The sequence below is a fragment of the Bubalus kerabau genome, chromosome 1, assembly GCF_029407905.1.
Source record: "Bubalus kerabau isolate K-KA32 ecotype Philippines breed swamp buffalo chromosome 1, PCC_UOA_SB_1v2, whole genome shotgun sequence".
NCBI classification, from domain to species: Eukaryota; Metazoa; Chordata; class Mammalia; order Artiodactyla; family Bovidae; genus Bubalus; species Bubalus kerabau.
Window position 1 is genome coordinate 154,769,080 of NC_073624.1, and position 16,219 is coordinate 154,785,298.

Sequence of the window (16,219 nt, forward strand, 5' to 3'; positions counted from 1 at the left end):
AAAACAAGATTTTTAAACTTGGAGGAAAAACAGGGATGGAAAACTTTGACTTCACAGGTTCATTTTAAGAGTCATTGTAATCCGCATACGTGAGGTGTGAAATGACACATAATTTTTACTGAACGGTGGGTGGGAAATGATATTCATTTAGGAGCCGATTTTGCGACCGACATTGAAACAAAGCAACGTTCTGTGGAAAACAGGTTAATTATCTGGTAGGATATGTTGTAAACGAGTTTCTTTTTGGACCACTATCTGTCGTAGGTGAAGTCCTGAAGCTGAGACGACTGTGGAAAAAACAGTTCTCTCTGGGGGATGGTCTCAAAATTTGGTCCAGCTTTCCCATGTGACCCTGGATGGTTAATGAATCTGGACAGAGCTCTTAAGAACATTCTCTGCTTCCCACTGAGGATGTGTTATTTTGTTGGCCTCTGTGGAAACAATGATGACGGTTTTATGGAGGTGAAGACAGACTTCGATAGGAAGTAGTTCTTGGGATGTTGGGCTCTAGTCAAGGTACAGCGAGTGTCCCCTTTCACTCACTTCGCTTCAGTGTGGCACTAGAAGTATGGTTTGGGGATAGAGTTTTAAGGGAGAAAGAAGTATTTTTCTTTCTTTTCTCTTTCTGTCGACTTTTATTTCTTTGGCTCTTTGGAGTCTGAGTTGTGTCTTGTGGGATCTTTTGTTACGGTGCGTGGACTCTCTAGTTGTGGCCTGTGGGCTCCAAAACACACGGACCTAGTTGCTCCACGGTATGGGGATCGTAGTTCCACGACCAGGGATCGAACTGCATCCCTTGCATTGCAAGGTGGGTTCTTAACCACTGGACCGTGAGGGAAGTCCTTCTTTTTATCAACTTCTTATCTGCTGCAGGCCTCCTGAATTCACTGGAGGGCCAGTGCACTAAAGGTAACTATGAGCCCTGAAGAATTTAAACTGTCTCCTGGGTTATGTGTGGAAGCATATCCTCCTACTCCTTTGTGATAATTTGGGTGACCTAACCTGTTCTGAATCATCTGTACAAAGAAGGGGTGTGTGTTTTCTCATACAGCTGAAAGAACAACGTAGTTGTTGTGAGTGGTATAAATTCTCCTGTGAGTATGTTCTGATGTTGGGTAAGTTGCTGCCAGATCATTTGTGAATGTGAATAGCCCATTCTGAAAACTAAACTTAATGATTGTATACATGAGCATTATGTCATGGGGTAGAAAGGAGCAATTATTCCCTGGAATATTGAATCTGAAATGCAAAGATGTTCTGGGTTGTGTCTTTGAAAGCAGTCACGTCCGTAGTTTCACAGTGGTTCCATGGGCTTATTCCACACCAGTGTCTCAATCCCTGGACACCTCCACAGCTACCTAATCCACAAAGCTGAGCCTCCTTAGCTCTTGGCATCTTCCTCTCACGTGGTAGCATTCTGCTTTTGTGGGAGAGGATTCAGGGAAGCAAACACAGCCCATGATCTTCCCTACCTGCTTCTGGAAATCCAGGAGGCACCTGCTGGTGTTCTGTGCTCCAGGACAGAACAAGACCTTCATGGTGACTCCTCTCCTAGAGTTGATTCCTCATGTATCTGTCTTGGTCTTCTCTTCACTTGGCTTCAATTTTGAAGTTGTGGAGTGTGGTGGGAGTTGCAATAAAGACTGGTGGATTGTTGGAGACAGTAAGAGCAGGAGAAGAGTTCATTTGTGTTCGTAGCTCCAGTATTAGTTGAATTTCCCTTTGCTTGTGAGGTTTATAGAGGATAAGCTAGATCCTGACCATCTATACAACTGTGTCCTTCTGGAATGAAACATTTATCACTCATGGTTTATGGATTTTAGCTCATCCTTCTTTTCCTTGGGTGATGTTCCCTTGGGTGGCACATAATCAAGGTGACCGTATGTCCTGGCTTCCCAGGGAGAGTCTCAATTTATGCCTATTTTTCTGATATAATTATTAGTGATCCCCGTCCTCTGTTGATTCTTAAAAGTATTGAGATTTAGATGATCACCCTATATATGATACTTGAACTTTTACATGTGTTTCCTGAGCCTCATAGAGACTGTGGCATATTGAGAAAATCCAAGTTTTGGAAAGTGAATTTATCCCTTAGTGTATGACCTTGGGCTACTTAGGTTCGCTGAGCCTCTTTTTCTTTATCTATAAAATGAGGTTCATTTATCTATAAAATTTATCTATAAAATGAGCTTCATTGTACACCCTCATAGATTTGTGCTGAGAATTAAATAAAACAGCATGTAAAGAACCTAGCAAATTACTAGCCAGATAGATAGGTGGAAGATAAAACATTTGTTCTCTTTTATTCCTCAGAATAAGCCCAGAGAGGGCAGACACTTTGCCATGCTTCTGAACCTGATTTTGTGTTGCAAACAATTAAGTCAGCATCAGCCCATGTGACAGAGAGAGAAGGAGAAAAAGAGAGAATCATCCCCATGTGAAGAAAGACCCTCTCCCCAAACCTCTTAGAATGCCCCCTATAAAGAGATGAAAAAGTCACATAGGAGAGAGACGCTGGGTTTTCTCTTCAGGTGAACAAATTGTGGATTTGTTGTTTGTAGCAAAAGGAACAGAAAGAGATACAGTGAACGGCATTGCCTTTCAAATGTAATGTGGCGGTGAACATAATCTACTGATCTTGAAGAAGCCTCTGTCTTTTCATCTGTGAAATGGGGATTAAAAAGATTGTAGTAGGAATTAAATGGGGCCAACATGGACAGGAGTCCTACAACCTGTGCCAGGCTGGGCACACATGGTGGGTCATGGTTTTCCTGCTCTTTGCAGAGCTGAGGCACCCAAACACCAGAATGCTGGGTCAGGAGTAAAATGACCACGGGGAGCAATGCCGTTCCGTGTCCTGAGATTCCCATGTCCTTTACAATGACGCTCAGTAACACCTCATTCTTTCTCTGAAGTCTCAGGAGGGCACACATAGCTCTGTTGAACTGGCCCAACAGGGACTGGCATTTTTAAAGCAATTTGTATAGCTTTATGGAGATTACTCTTTTTAATGTTTTTAGAGTAAAAAGAGTTTATTTTCCTCAAGATTTCCAGCCCAGATGGCTCAAAGTCTGTAGAAGAAAGTTATAAATGTTAGCAGCCAGGACTGACTGTCAGCTGTGACCGGCTCCAGGTGACCCCCGTGCTGATGGGGTGCACAGACTCTGAGGCCCTCTGTGCCTGGCCACTCTCAGTGCCTTAGCCCCTCTGTCCACTCAGGCGAGGGAGGCGCCCAGTGGGGACCTTGCTTCACCTCGGTGAATGGCTGTGTACAGATCACACCGGGCCGGCTGCAAAGGTACTCGTGGCTTGTAGGAGCCCTTGGTAGGAAAAGATAATACATATCTGTGCATTTGCATTCTTGTTCCTTCTGGTACCTTCCTCCCCACCCCCACCCACCCACTAATGATCACAGAAGAGTCTGGTAATGGGTAGAGCCCTCCACCTGACCTTAGACCTCAGCGGGACTCCTGTTGCGTTTAGTAGCTAATACTTTGCGTAGCACTTAATATGTGCCGAGTAGCGGCAGCGTTTACTGAGAGTAGCAGCACAGGCTCCTGTGGTGTTTGTGCTGGTGCTCAGCTGTGTCTGACTCTTTGCGACCCCATGGACTGTAGCTCACCAGGCTCGTCTGCCCATGGAATTTCCAGGCAAGAATACTGGAGTGGGGTGCCATTGCCTACTCCAGGGGATCTCCCCGACCCAGGCATTGAACCCACATCTCTTGTGTTTCCTGCCTTGGGAGGTGGATTCTTTACCAATAGTGCCACCTGGGAAGGCCCTATGGTGTTTCTATCTCCCCCAAATTCAGATGTGGAAACCTAATCCCCAAGGTGTGGTGTTAGGAGGTCGGCCCTTTGGGAGGTCACGAGAATGGAAAGGTTATAAATAGAATTAGTGTCCTTATAGAAGAGGCCCCAGAGAGCTCCCTGGACCCTCATGCCAGGCAAATGCACAGGGAGAAGTGTGCGGCCGGGAAGAGGGCCCTGATCCCAGGCTTCCAGCCCCCAGAGCCGTGAGAAGCACATTTGCGTATAAGCCACTCAGGGTATGACATTTTGTTACAGCCACTGGAACAGACTAAGCCGTTGGCCAGGTCGCCCACCTGAGAGCGGCAGAGCCCGAATCTGAACCTGGGCCAGCTGGCACCCCATCCCTGCTTGACACCAGTTTGCTTCTCATCCTCCTTCATTATCATCTTTTCTTTTTGTCTGTTGGGTTTGTTTCTTTCTTTGCTTGCTTTACAAGTTTCAGAGAAGATTATGAACGCTTTGGAGAATTTCGGCAGCAGTGGGGGTGGGGGGAGATTGCTCTTCCATGTCCTTTTGTTTACTGAACTGTATAAGTACAGTATCCTCCATGCTAACGGCTAAAGCTCAGTTCTCTCTGGCTGACCTTCAGCCTGACCCACTCTCTTCCCCAGATGTAATAACATCAGGGCTTTGCTATATTTACTTTTCTTTCTTCTGTGAATTTATATACCCCCATGCATAGATACATATATATACATACTAAGAATTTATGGTGCTATATAAGATAACTAGCTTGCTGTTCTCACTTGTTGGTATGTCTTAGATATCTTCTGATGTCATGGAGATATATTCACCCTTTTTGACTTGTGTGCAGTATTCCATGCTGCAGATATGCCGAGGTATAATTAGACTGTTAGCTTTCTGCGGGTATTTAGGTTGTTAGTCATTTCTCCTTATCACATAGATAATGAATGGCCTTGTTATGAGTCTCTCTGTGTACATGTGGAATTGTTTCTCTTGAGTGTATTCTAAAAAGTGAAATTGCTTAATCATAGTGTATGCATATTTTCAGTTGTAATAGACAGGATAAAAATTGTCCTCCAGTGATTTTTATCACTATTCACTTTTACTAGTAGAAGTATCTTTGACCTGTTTCTGCAAAAATTTGATATTAGCATACTCTCAAAATTATTGCAGACTATTAACTATAACACAGTGTATCTCATTGCCAATTAAGATTTTCATCTGCTTGCCAAATATGAGAATCATTTTATATATTCATCATCTAGTTTTTTGTTTTCTATGTTTTGAATTGCTGCTGTATATCATGTGTCCATCTTCCTATTGGCTTGTGTGACCCTTACTTACTTAATGATTTCTAGTGAGTCTTTACTGAGGTATACTTGGCTTCAATCTCTCATTTTGCAAGTATTTTCTTCCTTCTTCTGTTGCCTTTCAACTTTATGGTGCTTTTTATTACACACAGGGTTTTAATTTTGATGTTGTCAGATTAACAAGTCTTTTCCTTTATGCTGTTTCTGTCTTATTGCAGGCCTTACCAACCCTTAGGTCATAAACATATTCTCCTGTATTTCTTTGAAAACTCTAATTTTATTTTTTGGGTATGGATCCATTGGAAATAAATAAATCTCTCTCTCTCTCTTTCTTTATATGTATATATGTATTATATGTATATATATATATGAATACTTTCATGTTGAGATAAATTCATATATATTTATGAATATATATGTATATATACATGTATACATTTCTTCCCCACCCCCCCAACAATGGATAGCAAGTTGGCCCAGAACCATTTGTTTTAGGCCATTTTTCTAGCCATTTTTAAATGCTATTTCTTACTATCTATAAAATTTCTAATTAGGCACAGATCTGGACTCTATTCTTTTCACAGATCTGTGACCAGAACAGGATTATGTTAGCTTCCTATGTCTTGAGAAGCTAGGCTATTACAGCATTTCTAACTCTACTCTTAAAGCCAACTATTGCTTGTGTGGCCCATCTTATCACTAACATTGGGTAGTTCTCATGGGCTCTAAATGAGGCATAAGAGTCAGCATGATTTTTGGCAGTAAGATGTCCATCAGAAGATACAGGTTCTAATTTTAATTCTGCTGTACTCTCTGTGGCCACAAATCACTTACTCTCTCTGTTATATGATGGGGAACAAATCAGATTGAGTAGGCTTGAAATCCTGACTGGTGCCTGCCACTTAATGACTGTGGAGTTTGAGGATAAATGCTTAACTTCTCTATCTCTTCTATTAATAGGGGTATTATCATCTACCTCTCAGGATGGTTTTAAGGCCTTTTATACAAATAATGTGTTAGGGAACATTTTGTTAATTATAAAACACTACAAAGACTACACTGCATACTAATATGTACAGGCCTTGATTTTATTTTGGTCCAGTAAAGTTAATACATCTTTGTCTCACCTACCTCTGAGAGCTGTTCTGAACATCAAATAGGATGTCCTTTGATAAAATTGAAAATGTCATAAAGATTATTTATTACTGATGAATCCCAACAGGTAGGCTGTAATTGACACATATTAACCAAGCCTGTAGGGCTCTTGTAGTGAAGGAGGGTCATGTTAATAGAGTATCTTCAGGCAAGATTTGGTGGAGCCAGATTTATGGCGTCCCTTGAGTCTTCACCTACTGGAGTGAAGAAAGGTATGGTGTTGGTCCTTTAGAAGGGTGCCGGTGGTCTTTTAAGTGTGAATAATAGGCAGAGTGAAGACTGTGTGAGTTCTTGTGCTAAGATGATCAAAGGGAGGATGGAGCTGACCGTAGGTTCCCTAATCTTATCAATGGCTATATATAGTTTTAAAAAATGAAAAGTTTGACCTTTATTTGTTTATAAGTTATTTAGTCCGTCTCTCTTTCTTTCCCTGCCTAAATCCACTTTCACACTGAACCCAAGTCTTTAGCACTTAAGAAACCGTCAAAATACTAGGTCATTGAATATTAAAGTGAGAGACGAGAAAAAAGGAAAAAGAAAACATGAACGGGGCTCTTGTTATAATATTGGCAAATATTTTTCCTTCTGCGGGCAGCAGTGCCGTCGTGATGCAGTGTTGCTTTGGTGACTCTAAGTAGCCATTTCTCCCTGTGCGCACACCTCGGTATAGTTCTCTTCCGTGATGACTTGGACTGGCCCGATGGGACATTGACATGTGTGGCATGCAAGCAGAAACTTCGTAAGTGCTTGCACCTTGGCTTTGGTTTTGGAACATTTGCACTTAAAGCCCACCTGACAGGTAAAGAATCTCAAGCTAGCCATGTGGAGAGAGAGGTCACAGCCCCCAGTCATCGCCCAGACTCCTGACATGTGAGTCGAGCCACCTTGGACACTCCGTCCCCTGTGACCATCTGACAGCACACACATGAAGACTTGAAGTGAGAGCGGTAGAAGAACTGCCCAGCTGAGCCCTGTGAGTGCACAGTTATAAGCAAATAAAATAGTGGTTGTTTAAATCCACTCCGTTTGTTGTATAGCAATAGATAACACACACACACATATTGAACTCCCGTTTAATGTATGAGCATTCACCTATTTTTTATATCTGAGAAGTTGGTGTTTTTAGATTTGAGTTCAGGCTATTTTACCTGAAGACAGTCATTTCTCTCCATAATGTAGTCCACTCAAACAGCAAGGTGTGAGGCGTTGCATTTAGAGCGTGTCCACTTCATAAAGGAAAAGGTGGTGTACGGAGCATTGTCTGTTTCCTGTTTAGGCCAGTTCCCTTCCCATTGGGCCCCCTGGATCCAGAAGGGCCCATAGGAGAAGGTGTCTTGGTAAGGATATTTATTTCTGCAGCTCGCGTGCACAGGGGAACCTGGGAGAATTTATAAATCCATCATTTCAAGTCATTAGGAGGCATGTTGGTCAGTGCAGGAGACTCTCTGCTCGTTAATTCAGGAGAGATTTACTTGTGTCACCCTCATTAGTATTTATGGGATTTATCCACATCAATCGCTAGTGCATTAACAGGGAAATAACTAAACCTCCCAGGGTTTGTTGGTGCTAATAAAATGAGCTGGAAGTTCCAGAAATCACCGTGATCAGAAGTATTCTAAACCGGGGCCTGTAATTGATCCTTTCAAAGTACCCTCAGGATGTTTGCCTATGTGCTTCCCATCCAGTGGCATTTGCATATTAGCACAGTATCTAAGGCCTTCTGTGCAGCTTTCAGACTAGAGCCCATTTTGTACCATGAGATGATGGTGGGCGACCCAGTTGAAAATATCATTGTCGAACCAGAGAACCTAGGTAAACAATGGGTTAAGTTTCTTATAATTCTTCTTTGTTTGGTCCTGGCTTATGAAAAAAAAAAAAAAAACCCACCCTGCATGTAAATATATTTTTTATGTATTCTGAACATAAAGATAGCTCTGTCCTACCATATTGATTTATTAGATTCTCTGACATTTTAGTTGTGGTCGTTATGTTATATTTATGAGATGAATGTTGGATTCCCTCATTATGTTATCCTCATTTATTTTACATACTTTTATGGCTGGTTGTGCATCGCTTTACAGTTAAAGCTTTATTGCAGCTGTTAGCGTTGGGGGGAGGGGAAGGCAAGTAGTTATTGATCAGAATTTACATGTTTACTGTTGTAATCATGATTTATTTAATCTGTTTGCACATATAAATATAAGCCCGCTCTCTGAAATAAAAAATATATACTGTATCTATATTTTAGGAGCATTCTTGTCACTCTCATATGCTTTGGAGTAGAGAATTTGGGGTTGATCCAGTGTTCTGTAGATGAGCAGTTTCCATGCAGCCTGTTGGTGAAGAGTGTGGCCTTTGGAGCTGGACTGTAATGGGTTCAAATCCCATCTGGACGGCTTACTGCTTGTGTCTTGGACTGTGAGGCTTACCCTTCCATGCTTCCAATTTTCATACCTATAAAATGGTATTAGTACTTATAAACCATTGTGAAGATTGGAAGATTAATATAGGTAAAAGTACTTGGCACAGAGAAATTGCTTATTATCTGCTAGTCATTAAAACTCTAGTAAGTAGGTGATAAGGTAGGTATATTGGAAAGACTCAGTTACGTTCAAGTGGGAACCTAGAATTTTTTGTGAGGGGCTGGCTTCCCTGGTGGCTCAGCGATAAAGAATCCACCTGCAGTGCAGGAGCTGCAGGAGACTTGGGTTCAATCCCTGCATCGCGAAGATCCCTTGGAGGAGGGCATGAAACCCACTCCATTATTCTTGTCTGGAGAATCCCATGGACAGAGGAGCTTGGCAGAATCAGTCCATAGGGTCACAAAGAGTTGGATGTGACTGAAGTGACTTAGTACACACAGCAGATGTATTTAGGGGAAAAGTAGGAGATAATATAGGTATAAAGCTCTTAGATATTTTCATTTTTCTCAGAATTTTGTCTTTAATTCAGGTGATGAATTGTTTGCAAAATTATCTTAATCAGACTGTTTAATCTAGATATCTGGATCACAAGCTCCATTTGGAAGACAAAACTAATTTGCTGAATGAGTGAGTAAATGAATGAATGCTGACCTATAGTTTTCAAGGAAAACCTTGGATATGTTTGACATGTGTTTTATTTTTAAAATTCTTGTTGGAATATAATAGTTGTATTCACTGTTTCTGCTGTACAGTGAAATGAATCAGCAATAGGTATACATATATCCCCTCTTTTTTGGATTTCCTTCCCATTTAGGCCATCACAGAGCACCGAGTTCCCTGTGTATACAGTAGGTTCTTACTAGTTATCTATTTTATACATGAAGTGAAGTCGCTCAGTCATGTCCGACTCTTTGTGACCCCATGGACTGTAGCCTACCAGGCTCCTCAGTCCACAGAATTTTCCAGGCAAGAGTACTGGAGTGGGTTGCCATTTCCTTCTCCAGGGGATCTTCCCAACCCAGGGATCGAAGCCGGGTCTCCCGCACTGCAGGCAGACGCTTTTCCGTCTGAGCCAATTTTATACATAGTGGTGTCTATATGTCAATCCCAGTCTCCCAATTTATCCCACCCTCCTTTCCCCCCTTGAATATATTTTTGATTGAACAGATCAAGAATATTCAGAAGTTTTGCCCTGGCCAAGAAAGAGAAGGATTCACTGAAGTCCAAAATTTAGTCTGAAGATTTATTTTCCTATATATTATCTTAAAATAGGTTTTCGTTCCAGGTCTGCCATTAGTTAGCTTTAAAAGATCAACCTCACTCTGCCTGTCTGCTCATCTATCACTTGGGTTTAATAATACCTGTTTGTCAGGGTACTCAAAGCTGGTGCACTGGGACAACCCTGAGGGATGGGATGGGGAGGGAGGTGGGAGGAGGGTTCAGGATGGGGGACACATGTACACCCATGGCTGATTCATGTTGATGTATGGCAAAACCCACTACAATATTGTAAAGTAATTAGCCTCCAATGAAAATAAATAAATAAATAAATAATACCTGTTTGTGCTTTGTGCAATGCTCAGTCACTAAGTCGTGTCTGACTCTTTGCAACCCCATGGACTGTAGCCCACCAGGATCCACTGTCCATGGGGTTTTCTAGGCAAGAATACTGGAGTGGGTTGCCACTTCCTCCTGCAGGGAGTCTTCCCGACCCAGGGATCAAAGCCACGTTTCCTTCATTGGCAGGTGGATTCTTTACCACTGAGCCACCTGTGAAGCCCCCAGTACCTGTATAGAGTACAATATAATAGCGACATGGACCCTGGGTTAGAAATCAAAAGACATTTGACAGCCCCAAGTCTTCCACTGAATAGCTGTGGCAAATGGCTTATTTATTTATTTTTTTGTAAAGGGTCCGAGTCTCTTTCTGCAGGATTATGTTGAGCATCTGATGACCTGCTCTTGGTGATAGGACTCCAGATACTGTAAAGCACTACATAAATGTTAGGAACTGTTAATGATGCCACCTAACAAAGGTGTTGCAAAGACGAGATGCTAAGTGATTTGGAAAGGCTCTCAAGAAGCAGCATGTGCTTTGTGACTATTGAAGACATAGGGAAGACTTGGCTCTATGATCCCATTATGTTCTGGGTGAGAATCCCAACTCTGCCCAAGAGATGAAGGCCTAAAAGAACCCCAGACTCCCTGGATCCTTGGTTCCAAGGAATGCTACTCCTTTATTCAGCTCTTGTGCTACTATTTGCCCATATCCTTAGGGAAAAAATAAGTCTTGCCTTTGTAATTTCCATATTGTTTGTTGGGTACAAGACTGTGTGTTTTATTTGCAGCATTTAATGTAAGTCACATGTTCTGCCCTGGTGCTGGCGACTCAGCATTTGCATTTTACACTTTACAATTTGGCAGTGATTCTTTGAAATAATTTACTTTTATCGTCTTGCTTCAGATTTTCAAGTAATAATCCATCTAGCAAAGCAGTTTATCCGTTCTGTATATTCACTTCTGTTTTGAGGCTCTTGAGGAGAACGAAACGATTTTTAATCATATTTCTAGGCCACTTATCATAATTAAGTTTAGAATTATGAATTGTGTACACCTCATCATTACATCATACCTCTCTGTGATAAGTAAGTGAATCAGAGATCATCACAGGATTTTCAGAGCCTTTCAGGATGGTTTATGGCTTTTAAAGAAAAACCTCCAAATTTCTCCCAGTACCTTAAAATATTCTAGGAAAACCTGCAGTGTTTCCCTTCTTTTTATCCTCTATCTGGAAAAGCTGTTGCTTATTAAATCCCCCTAATCACTTGAACTCTGAAAATTTGATAGAAAAAGTTAATCAAAACTGAACTTCAAATATATTCTGAGTGAAATAAGTCATGCACAAAAGAGTACTTACTATATGTTTTCATTTTTATGTCATTCTAGAACTAGTCTGGAGTTGCTTCTAGGGGACAGAGATTAACTTGTGAAAGTTGTTCAGTCGTGTCCGACTCTTTGTGACCCCATAGACTCTACAGTTCGTGGAATTCTCCAGGTCAGGATACTGGAGTGGGTAGCCTTTCCCTTCTCCAGGGGATCTTCCCAACCCAGGGATTGAACCCAGGTCTTCTGCATTGCAGGAGGATTCTTTACCAGCTGAGCCACAAGGGAAGCCCAAGAATACTGGAGTGGATAGCCCATCTCTTCTCCAGTGGATCTTCCTAACCCAAGAATCCAACCAGGGTCTCCTGCATTGCAGGCATATTCTTTACCAACTGACTTATCAGGGAAGTCCAACTTGGTGAGATGGTGTAAATTAGAAATGTTCTAGATCTTGATAGAGGTAGTTAAATATACACACAAGTGCCTGTATTTGTCAAAACTGATTAAATTGTACACAGAAGGTCTATGCATTTCTCAAACACATCTCAGGGGTTTCCCTGGTGGCTCAGGGAAAGAATGGTAATGAGTTCTTTACCAGAGTTTCCTGGTAAAGAATCCACCTGCTAATGCAGGAAATATGGGTTTGATCCCTGGATCAGGAAGATCCCCTGGAGAAGGAAATGGCAGCCTACTCCAGTATTCTTGCCTAGGAACTCCCATAGGCAGAGGAGCCTGTGGGCTATAGTCCACGGGGTCATGAAAGAGTTGGACATGACTTAGTGACTAAGCAACAGCAACTACATCTCAATAAAAAAATTAACAAATTAACTATGACCTGTTGTTTTCATATGTCATTTTACGTGCACTTTTACTGATGACCATAAGCTATGGAATTTGAGGCAATATGGTGCCTTTTTCTTACACCTTCTAAGTCAGGGCTTGAAGGAAACGATGTTGTATCACAATACCAGTTCTTCTAAGTCATTGGAGGTTTGAAAAAAGTAATTTGCCAGCTCTGTTAGCCATGGATATTCAAGTGGGTACCTGCTGTCTGTTAACTTTTATAAGAAGCCGTTACTCATTCTAAAAATGTTCCCTTCTTCTGCCATTTGACTTATATGGAGGAATAATTTCTTGGCTAATTTTTTTGGGAGGGTGCACGCTTCTGAAATACAAATCCACTTCTAATGAATCATTATCATGTACTACCATAAAGGTTATTCACTGAAAGCTTCAGAAAAAAAGCAATGAAAACTAATTTTGATTGTTAATGGAAATGTATTTTTAGTCTTAAAGAGCTTCCCTCGGCAATAATTATAGTTATGCCTCTTGGGTGTTTTGGGACTTTTAAATTTACATCAAGTAGCTCTTTTTCATTTAGCAGTTAATCTTTTAACAGAGCTCAGCAAATTTGTTCTTCAGTCTAGTGTTAGGGAAGGATGACATAGAGTTAAGTTTTCTTTACCCGCTTCATAGTCCCTGCACATGCCCAGGCTGCTCTTGTTCTTGTGTTAGGCTATGTCCTGGGGTAAGTGTGGTGACATGGGCAGGTGAGGCTGGCAGAGAGAGGCTTGAGATGCAGGCCTTGCTTTCCTGCTGTCAGCGGGCATCGGGACACAAGTAGCTGCCTCTGCCTTATGCAGCACAGAATTGCTGCACAGCAAGCGAGCTCCTAGAATGCTTTTGCTGCAAGTGGGCAAAGCTCAACACTGCAGCCTAAGGATTGGAAAACACAGCCTGCAAGGAGACTGGCTTGCAGCTGCCCTGCCTCTGGTTTCAGACTCCAAAGCATCTGTAGGAAGATTCAAAACAACAAGATGCAGAGCTAAATTTTAGCAACTGAGACTGTTTGCTGGTTGTGCTGATTCTTGGCTGGTTTCAGAGAGAGGCAGGGACTGCTTAAGGAAGTGGGAAGGGGTTCTGGCAAGAAGTTTGCTGAGGTTCTGCCCTCTTGTTAAAGAACAGAATGGTGCCAATTAACCCAGTCACCTGATTAGAGAAAGCTCAAGCCACCACTGAGAATCCTTCTCCTGATGAAAAATGACCTCCCTCCCCCCTCCGTGAAACTAGGGAGCAGCCAGACATTTGGGTATTTGCAAAGCAGCACTGAACATTAGGGAACAGTTTAAATTAATCCTGTGTACTGCGGCTCCGAGAATGGAAGCCAGCCCCACATGTCAATAAATCTAGATCTGTTTGAAGCTCATGTCACTAAATCTTCGTCTTGACTGTTTGCTGGTGGTGTCAAGAGCTGCCCTGGAAGATGAATTTGAGGGGAGGATGAAAAAGGAACCATATTAAACTGCAGCTCTGATAAGTTTAGTTAAGAGGCAGGAGATGTGTCCTTGCCATGACATTCAGTGGCTGATATTTGTTTCCCTTTAAATAATATGCTGTACATCTGTGAGAATGATGGTTTAGGGCTGGTGACATTGCATTCCCACCAAGGTTACTGCCTTCTGGACAGGCAGGCTCTCTCCTTTCTTTCTCTATCCCACACCCTGTCAATAAATATCCTCTTGTTGGAGGAAGTGAGATACAGATTTTAGAGGTAACACCAGAACGTCTTCATTTCTAGAAGCAATGAGGTTCAGCCCCTATGTAGGGAAAGGGTGAAGGGGTGGAGAGAAATTAAAGGGACCATGAGAAGCCGTTTTCTTTATGGAAATGTCCCAGGGAGCCAATAGCACCCAGTGGGGAGAGCTTTGAGAATACCAGAGTTTTGAGAATTTTCCCCTGAAAACCTTGTTTTCATAAACCAAGATACGGAAAATCTGGGTACTCAGGACTTTGTGTTCTATTTTTTCCTGCAATTCCCCTATCCAGTTATCTTGTTTTTTCCTTACTGTAATTGCAGATCTATGACTTATGGCAGCAGTCAGCAAACTTCTTGTGTAAAGGGCCAGATAGTAAATATTTTCAGCTTTGTAGGCCAATACAGCCTCTGCTGTAACTATTCCACTCTGTCCTTGCAGCCCAAAAGCAACCCTAGCCTTCCATAAATGAGTGGATGTCTCTGTATTATGGCCACTGACACTTTTTTTTTTCTGTGACATTTTAAAAAGTATTTTTTAATTGGAGTAAAATTGCTTTAGAATGTTGTGTAACTTTCTGCTTACTACAACATGAATCAATTGTAAGTACACATATATCCCCTCTTTCTTGAGCCTTCTTCCTACCCATCCCCACCCTACCCCTCTAGCTGATCAGAGTTCTAAAGCTGAGATTCCTGGGACACTGACATTTGAATTTGATATCATATCCCTTGTCATGAAAGATTATCCCTCTTTTGATATTTTCAGCTATTTAAAAATATAAAAATCAGTCTTAACTTGCAGGCTGTACAAAAACAGATAGTGGACTGGATTTGGACCATGAATGTAGTTTCCTGACCTCTGACCTTTTTTTTTCTCTGTCTTGTTGCTTTCCTTTTATCAGTGTGAAAAGAGGATAGCTGTCCCTTTCGGGAGGACGGTATTGCCAACCTGAAGATTAAGTCCATGGCTGTATTCAGCCAAGATGTTATGGATATGGATGAAAACAAAGCTGGCTTTGAGACAGACAACCCATGTTCCCACACCAACCCTTTGTTAATACTTACTAGCTGTGTGACCTCAGGTGGTTCAGTTAACCTCTCTGAACCCCAGTTGTCTTTTTATTTTTCTCTAATTGGATAATTATACTTTCCTTGCCTATATTGCATGATTTTTTTTATAGATCAAGTTAAGAGAAATGAGAGTTGTTAGTAAACAATAAATCATTGAATATAAGACCTTGGCGTTGTTCTCAGTGCTTTACCCACATGGGTTCTTCTTGTTAACTAGTTTGTTATTAATATTAAAGGATTATACCTTCTCTATTTTAGCTGCGAAAATAGAGCTAGAATTTGACTTGTAGAAGGAAGAAAACAAATATTCTTGTTTCCCCATTTTTCTTAGACTCTCATGTTGGCTGTGTTATATCTGAGCCTCTCCAACTTTTTAAACTATTTCTCCTGGTACATCAGATGCTCAGCCTACATGAAATGATGCAGTTTAAGCTGTCCCACTGCTCAGAAAGCTTTGCCTTCTCACAGTTTGGAAAATCTTCAGTTCAGTTTACTTCAGTCGCTCAGTCGTGTCTGACTCTTTGCGACCCCACGAATCGCAGCATGTCAGGCCTCCCTGTCCATCACCAACTCCCAGAGTTCACTCAAACTCATGTCCATCGAGTCGGAGATGCCATCCAACCATCTTATCCTCTGTTGTCCCCTTCTCCTCCTGCCCCCAATCCCTCCCAGCATCAGAGTCTTTTCCAATGGGTCAACTCTTTGCATGAGGTGGCCGAAGTATTGGAGTTTCAGCTTTAGCTTCAGTCCTTCAATGAACACCTAAGACTGATTTCCTTTAGAATGGACCGGTTGGATGCCTTGCAGTCCAAGGGACTCTCAAGAGTCTTCTCCAACACCACAGTTCAAAGCATCAATTCTTCGGCACTCAGCTTTCTTCACAGTCCCTCACATCCATACATGACCACAGGAAAACCCATAGCCTTGACTAGACGGACCTTTGTTGGCAAAGTAATGTCTCTGCTTTTTAATATGCCATCTAGGTTGGTCATAACTTTCCTTCCAAGGAGTAAGCATCTTCTAATTCCATGGCTATAATCACCATCTGCAGTGATTTTGGAGCCC

At 41.8% G+C, this 16,219-nt stretch overlaps 1 long non-coding RNA gene across 1 annotated transcript in view; it reads left to right on the forward strand.

Annotated features, from left to right (window-relative positions):
* Positions 1-15,308, forward strand: part of LOC129620933 (uncharacterized) — a 158,277-nt gene extending 142,969 nt beyond the window's left edge. The window contains exon 6 of the long non-coding RNA XR_008698879.1: positions 14,986-15,308. This is a non-coding gene — a long non-coding RNA (uncharacterized LOC129620933). The remainder of the gene's footprint in view (positions 1-14,985) is intronic.
* Positions 15,309-16,219: the final 911 nt, after the last annotated feature.